This window comes from Miscanthus floridulus, chromosome 8 (assembly GCF_019320115.1).
Source record: "Miscanthus floridulus cultivar M001 chromosome 8, ASM1932011v1, whole genome shotgun sequence".
NCBI classification, from domain to species: Eukaryota; Viridiplantae; Streptophyta; class Magnoliopsida; order Poales; family Poaceae; genus Miscanthus; species Miscanthus floridulus.
Genome location: NC_089587.1, coordinates 206,012,142 through 206,020,405, shown reverse-complemented (window position 1 = coordinate 206,020,405; position 8,264 = coordinate 206,012,142). Strand labels below are relative to the sequence as shown.

Below are 8,264 nucleotides of genomic sequence, written 5' to 3'. Positions count from 1 at the left end.
TATCCAGCTTTATGCCATGTTATGTATCATTTTATACATGTTGTAAAACTACCTGTTGCCTCCAGAAGACGATATTTAATTTCAAAAGCATGTTCCAAGTATTCTCGTGTTTAAGCTATTTTTTTTGGTTGCCCCTTTTAGTTGCAATCGTTTGATTCAAAATGCGATCTGCTTTTGATATTTCCAGGGAACTAATTTTCTTTCAATACAATGGCCGAGCTAAACAACAAATGGTACACAAATTGGTGCAGACAAGTCAGATCAACATGACCTTTATGTTAAGAACTCAAGATAAATTAGGAGTCATACAAATAGTTACACCAGGCTAGAGCACTTAAAAATTAGGAAGTACAACTTCTGACAAGTCTGGCCAAATCGAGGCCCACTTGAAGCAATCTGAACTAAATCGAATCGATTGATCTTTGATACAAAGATCTGTTCTTGAGCTTGTATACATTATTTCCATTTTGTCAAGCGTTCATGGACTTGATAACCAGTTGGAAATCCTTGCACACCTAGCCTATCATCGCAAAATTGCAGAGCCGACTTCGCTAATCAGGTGTGATAAGCAGCAATACATCATAATTTGGTGATGTCAGTGCTGTGATGTGCTCATGCAGAACAAGCAACAAATCGACACAAAAATTATTCCTTTAGTCTGCTGCAAAAATTGTCATCAATTCCCAAATATAGATGATTTCGCCGTTCACTAGTAGCTAGATATTTACTTTTTTTTTTTCAAATCTACAAACAAATCTGTTCGCTATATCAGTCATTTACCCAAAATACTGATAGTTAAGAATGACAATGACCATACAAGGCCATTCTAGAACAGTACACACGATATGGAGCACAACAATCCGTTCCCTGTTCACATGACACGTCAACAAAGAACAAATCTGCTTGAGACAAACGGATGCATCAGGTAAGTAAGCCAACATGTTGATTCATAAAGAACTCAAGTGCAAACGGTATGGCAAAAATAATAAAAAAGAAGTCTATTTTAGGCCCCGAAGGCCGAAGTATTGCAAGAGTCTGATTTTCACTCTAGTATTCTACCAGACAACATACAATGTTTAACAATCAAAACCATCCAATTTGCACCCCTCGCCCTTTGGTAAGTCCTAACCAAGGCTCAGCCGCTTCGCTGAGTGGCCCGAAGTAACCCCTTAGCCAGTCTTCTTCCTCTTCTCTCCCATTCACCACCTCTCCTCTCCCTAGAAGGCCCAGTTTCATCACCTTGCTGTTCTCCGGTGGGGCTTCTTCCCCATTCACCCCGTGCCCTGTTGAGTGCAGCTTCATGACGTCAATGTTCTCCAGTGGAGCTTCTTCCTCCAGATTAAGCGTGAACAAAATCCTCCTGCTTCCTACCTCCCATGTCCTTCTTAACCAATCTGGCAAGGGGCTCTTCTTCCTGATGAAATCATAAGGAGTTGGGTCAGTCAGAGTTGAGAAGTGGTGGGCAAGTAAAAGTGGAACGATACAAGGGATGTGGTGGCGTCACTCCCAGTTGCTCGAGATCACTTGGCAGTAACTGCTGGAGCTTGGCCGGCTTCCTTTTTCCAACTCGTGCCGTGCCACCAGTGCGTGTGTGGCTGCCGACACCATCTCTGCAGATGCTCTCATGTGGCACATGCCTGCCTGGCATGCCTCACCCTCTCTTTTTTTAATAAGAAGCGGAATGCATTAAATTAAGAACATTTTACACTTACGAGAGTTATGGTCTCCCAGATTACAGGTGTAAGGCTGTCCAGGATAGGACATGAGCCTCTGTGAGGGGGTTTGAGCATACAAACTGAGAAGAAGCACTAGCTTATGTTGCAAGAGAATGAGCTGTTAAGTTTTGTGATCTGTGGATCTTGAGAATCCTGTGCTGTTAGTCATTCTAAGAGCATTTGTCCTGGTCCGATCTGGAGATGGTGGTGAGGGAGAAGGAAAGCCAAGTTTTTTGGGGGAAAGTGTAGGGCCCAACGATGGTGGTGATGAAGGAGAAGAAAATGGCGAAGCTCAGTCAAAGCTGATGCCTCGTAGTCCCAGCCACAGAGGCGATAGAGCAGATAAAATTTGCAGAAGAATAGATTGACAGAGAGCACAAGGAAGCTGATATTTGGGGGGGCAAATGGAATCCAAAATTCATTTTTGCTTTATTTTCTACTGTTGTTGACTAGTCTAATATGCCAGCTAAAAGTCTAAAACAGGTGACATGGCCCCCCACGGTGAAAAATGCACACTAAACCAGATAAAAGATGAAAGTGAATGGTTTTGAAAAGCTTGAGGTTATAGAATGTTTGGCATGGGAGGGGGTTTTAAATATGGATATTGGAGTGGGATAGTGAAAACCAGACTTTTATAGTTCCAGAGTTAAAATTGAACCAGTTTCATAGTAATATAGCGCACCAAGCTGAAAGGCATAAATTGCAAAATCTTAGATGGAAATATGACACAGGAAACAATCAGAGAACTTTGAAGACCATGAATTGATGTATCAACATCTGTACTTAGGAACATATAACCTCATCAGTTTGCTTCTTTTGACATCTTAAACACTAAAACTTTGCTCAAGCATAATTAAGAAACACTATAAAGCTAGGATACACAATATTTTTTAAGATGGACACAGTTCAAGTACAATTACAATAAAGACAATCTAGCATGTCGGTACAAGAAGCAATCAGAGAACTTTGAAGACCATGAATTGATGTATCAACATCAGATACTTCAGATCATTTAGCCTCCTCATTTTGTTTCTTTTGACATCTTAAAGACTAAAACTGTGCTCAAGCATAATTAAGAAAAAATCGTAAACCTATAGGATACACGTTTTTTTAAAGATGGCCACAATTTAAGTATGATTTCAATAAAGATGATCTAGAATGTGTAAAGAAAGCAATCACAGAACTTTGAAGACCATGGATGGGTGTATCAACATCACTTCAGATCATATGACCTCTTCATTTTGCTTCTTGACATAAAACTTCATAACTCTTATTAATTGATAATCTAAAACTACAGCTTCAGGGAGAAAAGAAACTGAACATAACCCAGTCACCCAGAATCAGTTTAGATAAGAAGATGTAGGTAAAGGAAGCAATCAGAGAACTTTGAAGACCATGAATGTATGTATCAACATCAGATGATATCTTCAGATTACAAGACCTCTTCATGCTGCTTCTCAGTGACTAAACACTACAGTGCAGACTCAAGCATAACTAGTACCAATATTCAGATGGCATAGTTAAAGAAAATAGAATACTGCTGCACTAGACAATCATCAATTGGATACCATAGGTACAAGGTACATAGAGAAAGCAATCAGAGAACTTTGAAGACCATACGTGTGTTCTCCACATGAAAACATTAAGATGTTTCAGTCTCCTCATTTCGCTTCTAAACAGAAAATATTGTTATGCTTTTATATATTTAATTAAATTTAATGTTTGATTTTTTTTGAAATTTCATTCTTTCTTCAAAATGGAGAAGGAAGATGGAGCAACACTTGGCTGTTTGGAATCCTGGTTCTACCCAACATCTGGCCTGGCTCTGGCCAGCTCGAGCACGGCTGCTGTGGTGCAACCTCGTGTTTTTGTTTCCCTGAACCAAAATAAGCCGGGCCGAATAGTAGTGACAATATAATTTTAGTCAGGTACTAACCCATTCTCTCTTGTGGTGACTAAACTCACTGAACTGTACTTCTATCACTTCTAGATTCAGTCTCCCATTTATCACCTAGTGTCCCACTAGCTTAGTGAATCTCGCTGCTCGAGCTTCTTGAAAAGATTTAGAACCTTTCTGGAGACCAATCTGAAACCAAAACAATAGTTTAGAGAAACAAATTTCAGTGATGTGTCAATGAGGTACATAATTCCAGTGATGTGTCAGTTCGTTTGTATCCATGGACAGTGAGATACATATTTTTTTCAGTGATGTTATTTTAGGTTGAGTGCATCACTGTTAACTCTGCTGAATTTGGAAAGGCAGTACAACAGAATCACAACTGAAAGTGTGTGGAGCAGCTGCAGCTAAATAAACACCAAAAACTATGCCAATCTCGATATCACTATAATCTGAAACTCCAGTCCAGATGTAGTGTTTGGCATGTGGAGATCCCTCCTGAAACTGAAACTTAGAGAAGGATCTTGATACACAACAAAATAACTTGCAACTAACTCAGACGCTCTGTTCTAGAGCAAGAAATTGTTTCAATACTAAAAGGTAAAGGTGAATTCTGCAAGCTTTAAACTTTCTAATTAAACTCCTACAGAAAATATCAGATCACTCTATCCAAATTAAACTTTCTAATAAAAATCCAATCCAAGAATGAGCTTGTTGAGAAGTCACTTGTTGTTATACTTCACCCAAAAACATTGCAGCAGGGAAGACGAACGGAGTCTCTGTGCTACAGCTACCAAGCCAAAAACGAATTGCGTGAGGACCGGAGGAGACTACTTCAGGGTCCAGGGAGGACACGGTAAGGGCGCGTTGGCGGCGGGCGGCTCCTGCCTTCACCCAGAGACTACCTGTTTTTATCCGGCGCTCCTGCCTTCCCGCTTCAGCGCCTCCTCCTCTCCTGCTTGCGGCTCCGGGTGCCGCCGATGGGGAAGGGAAAGGGGACGCTCCCTGCAATCGAATTGATGAATCGTATCAAGAAGCAGAAAAAGAAGGGGAAGGAGAAAGAGATGACGCGAAGGAGAAGATGGGGGAGCGCATCTGGAGGAGGGGCACCTGGATCTGCTCTCGGCGTTGGAGGAGGACACGCTGGAGCGGAGGCGTCGGTGACGACAGCGGCGGGCTGGCGGCGGCCGTCTTCTCCTTCCCCAACCGAGAGCAGTCACGGACTTGGGCGAGCACGGGAGATGGAGAGGACGGGGAAGTCCCAACCCGCCCCAACCCGCTTTCCCTGTGAACCCAACCCGCCCCGACCCACAATATAGAAAAACCCGTTTTCACCCAGCTATACGCACTTCACTAGATAGATATACGCTCGTACTTCGCACGGGAGCCACAGTATGACTCACGCGCATCTACAATGCAAATTTAATTATTTTCAAAAAATAATATAAAACTAATACATAAATTTATATTGGGAATCTAAACTATTTTTAAATTTATTGAGACATTTACTATTTTTTATCTTTTTTATATGAAACCATGTTATCTTTTCCTCTACTCTCTACATCCATGTTCTCTTTCTCCGCTTGGAGTGCCAGTTACCCAAGATTGTTCCATATTTTCGTTTTCTCATTTATTTTCTTTTATTTTCTTTTTTGGATTTGTTTTTTCTTCGTCAATTGCGTTCGTATACGTCCTTGCGGCCATGATCGAAACTCCACAAGGGTACTCTCCATTGTCACGGGTAATTTCCGTTGCCGTTGCCACGCCGGTCCTCACGTCCTGCTTGCCTTTCACTGTTGTCTTGCTCTATGACTTCAACTTCGCTGATAGTTACCAATACATATTCATGCCTTCTCTTCATCGTCCTCTGCACCGTCGTTAACGAGGTCTCCATCCACCACCTCCTCGTCTTCGGTGTCTCCGGGCACCGCCATGGAGGCATGCGATTGCGACCTTATGCGGGCCAATGGGTGCCGGACGATGAGACGTGTGGTACACGAACCTAACGTGCCTGTTCATCAACTACCTTCTACAGAACTCTATAAAAACGCTTTTGGATTTAAGTACAGGCGACACGAGTGCTGATCGGGCTCGACACTGTAGTCGCTCAAGAGAAGTTTTTTCAGGGCCTAACTCGATCTCTTGATTATATAGGCTAGTACGTTCGTGAAATGAGACCGTATTGCATGTGGGCATGCATCATGCAACGTATGCATGTGGGCACATTGCAATCGACAGACGTTATGCAAGTGTTGGTGCTACGTACGTGTGATCTCCCACAGGATCCATAGTCGATGCGGACTTCGTTCAGCTGTTCGCTCGTGGGTTTCAGTCAAGGCTTATCAATCAGCTAACAATATTTTTCTCTCACAACAAACCAGCACCGGCCGGACTTATCAGCCTAGAAACAAACCAGCGAACAGATCGTTTAGGTGTAGAGATACCAGGACCCGCCCAAAAACACAGTTTCGCCCCGCCCCGCAAGCAGGCCTACCCAAACCCAACTTTCTCCCTAGGTCCTCTCGGAGGGGATATTTAACTTATTGCCATCCTTACGGATGGCACCTCTCCAATTGTCAGTTTTAGAATGGAACCTACAGAACTACCATACAAAATACTGAACCTCCTACGTTTTTACCACTTTTGATGATGTGGCGCGCCACGTGACCTTGCCAGCGCAGCAGCGCCCATAGGAGCCCTAACTTAGCACGTGGAAGGCTGTTTTGCCCCTGCCTCCTTCTGCCTTTGTGGCCCCAGCGTTCAGTGCCGATCTCCATTCTCTTCCCCGCTGGTCTCCATTCTCTCCCTACCGCACCAGCGTCCACACGCCGCTCTCCGCTGTTGACTCGCTCGTCACGGTGTCGCTTGACCTCGCCCTCGCCGGCGCTGGCACCCACAACCGACGTGGAGGTACGCCAGCCCATGCGCCACGCCCACACACGCGCGTAGCTGGGCCGCCTACTCCAGCTCCAGCGTGTCGACGCCAGCGCGGGAGATGGAAGAGCGTCTGGTCCAGGAAGTCCTGGTTCATGTACTCGTACACCAGCAGGCGCCCTCGGCCTAGAACCCGCCGAGCTTCACCAGGTTCACGCCGTGGACGTTGCCGATCACGGTGATCTCCGTTAGGAACTCGTGCTGGCCCTGCGTGCCTAGCCCGGCCCGTTCATCCGCTTCACTGCCACGGTGCTCTGGTCGGGGAGCTCGCCGCGGAACATGGAGCCGATCTACCACTTGAAGTCGTCCGTCGCCGCTTCGCGGCGTCTTGGTCGGCAGGCCGGGATGAACACGTTCTCGTCGAGGCCCTCGACGTTAGACGGGGCGGAGGACGCGGCCCACGCCGACGATAGCATGGCCGGCAGCTTGAACTAGCTGCTGTTGCTCTTCTTGACGTGCTGCCGGCTGCGGCCGACACCTTGTGAGCCACTGCGTGGCCATGGTGTAGAGCAGGTGGTTGCAGTCGTTGGCCGGCGCGGCCCTGAAACATTCGGCTAGCGGCGGCGGCGGCGGCACCGGTCCGTACAGACATGGGCCGCCTGACGCCGGCGGTGGTGATGGCGATGCTCGTCGTCCTGGCAGCCGTGTCCGGGCTCCCGGCGATCAACGTGACGACGATGGCGTTCGAGGACGCGTACACGCCGCCGTTTGCCACGGCAACATGCCAACATCCTCCGCTCTGCCGACCACGACACCGATGATTGTCTATTTCCAACTTTTCATGCACACCTTTGTCAAACGTATTCATAAATAAACAATTCGATTGCTGGATTGCTGGTCAATCATATTTGAAAACATCTATCCGATGAGCGAGCAATTATTAATCTGATTGATGAACGAGAATGCATTTGCGGTGGATTAATTTGCTGCAGGGTCTGGTTTCATCTCCTTGTCCATGTATGTACCAGCACGGCTTCTTCAGCGCGTCCATCAAGCTTCCCTCCGACTACATGCTTCCTGCCTTCCAGCATGCTGCCTGCAGGCGTCCACTGGCGACGCGTTCGAGAAGCGGCACAACAGGCTGGACTTCGAGTTCCTGGGCAACATTCGGGGCAAGCCATGGCGGGTGCATGCAGGCCAACGTGTACGGCAACGGCGGCATCAGCCGGGGGCGGGAGGAGCGGTACGTGCTGCCGTTCGACCCCACTACGGAGTTCCTCCGCTACTCCATCCTGTGGACGGCCGCCGCCGTGTCCTTCTACGTGGAAGACGCGAGCGAGGTGCGCTGGTCGGACGACATGGGCGGGGACTTCCCGTCCAAGCCCATGTCCGTGTACACGCCACCGCGTGGGACATCTCCACCTGGGGGCTAGGGGAGAGAGGGGCTCTTGTCTACGAGTGGGTTTGACCAAAGGAGTGACCGGCGTTGGGCCACAAGACAGAAGGAGGCGGGGGCAAAACAGTCTTTTCCTGTGCCAAGTTAGGACTCCCACGGGATCTACCACTCTGGCACGCTCGCGTGGCGTGTCACGTTAGAAAAAATAGCAAATACGTACAAGACTTACTGTTTTAAATGGCAATTCTGTAGATTGTATCCTAACGCTGGCAAATGAAGAGGTGCCACCGATGAGAACGACAATAAGTTAAACTAGTCCATTACGTGCGTCCTCGCGTGTGCCGGCAAATCACCTGATTGAGGCATAGGTAAAAACATGTTT

General features: G+C 46.7%; 1 long non-coding RNA gene, 5 other non-coding genes and 1 pseudogene across 6 annotated transcripts; 1 reads left to right on the top strand and 6 right to left on the bottom strand.

Moving 5' to 3' along the window:
- Positions 1-974: 974 nt before the first annotated feature.
- LOC136478015 (uncharacterized) lies at positions 975-4,882 on the bottom strand. Its single transcript, XR_010764160.1, has 2 exons — positions 4,723-4,882; positions 975-4,617 (listed from the first exon to the last, which is right to left on the bottom strand). It is a non-coding gene; the product is annotated as an uncharacterized lncRNA (long non-coding RNA).
- LOC136478813 (small nucleolar RNA R160) lies at positions 2,449-2,527 on the bottom strand. The gene has a single exon (XR_010764498.1). It is a non-coding gene; the product is annotated as a small nucleolar RNA R160 (small nucleolar RNA).
- Positions 2,667-2,746, bottom strand: LOC136478810 (small nucleolar RNA R160). Its single transcript, XR_010764495.1, has one exon. It is a non-coding gene; the product is annotated as a small nucleolar RNA R160 (small nucleolar RNA).
- On the bottom strand, positions 2,886-2,961 carry LOC136478812 (small nucleolar RNA R160). Its single transcript, XR_010764497.1, has one exon. It is a non-coding gene; the product is annotated as a small nucleolar RNA R160 (small nucleolar RNA).
- LOC136478811 (small nucleolar RNA R160) lies at positions 3,087-3,170 on the bottom strand. The gene has a single exon (XR_010764496.1). It is a non-coding gene; the product is annotated as a small nucleolar RNA R160 (small nucleolar RNA).
- On the bottom strand, positions 3,308-3,386 carry LOC136478814 (small nucleolar RNA R160). The gene has a single exon (XR_010764499.1). It is a non-coding gene; the product is annotated as a small nucleolar RNA R160 (small nucleolar RNA).
- A 2,254-nt stretch (positions 4,883-7,136) lies between the features above and the next one.
- LOC136470532 (probable xyloglucan endotransglucosylase/hydrolase protein 30) lies at positions 7,137-7,954 on the top strand (annotated as a pseudogene).
- The last annotated feature ends 310 nt before the right edge of the window (positions 7,955-8,264 follow it).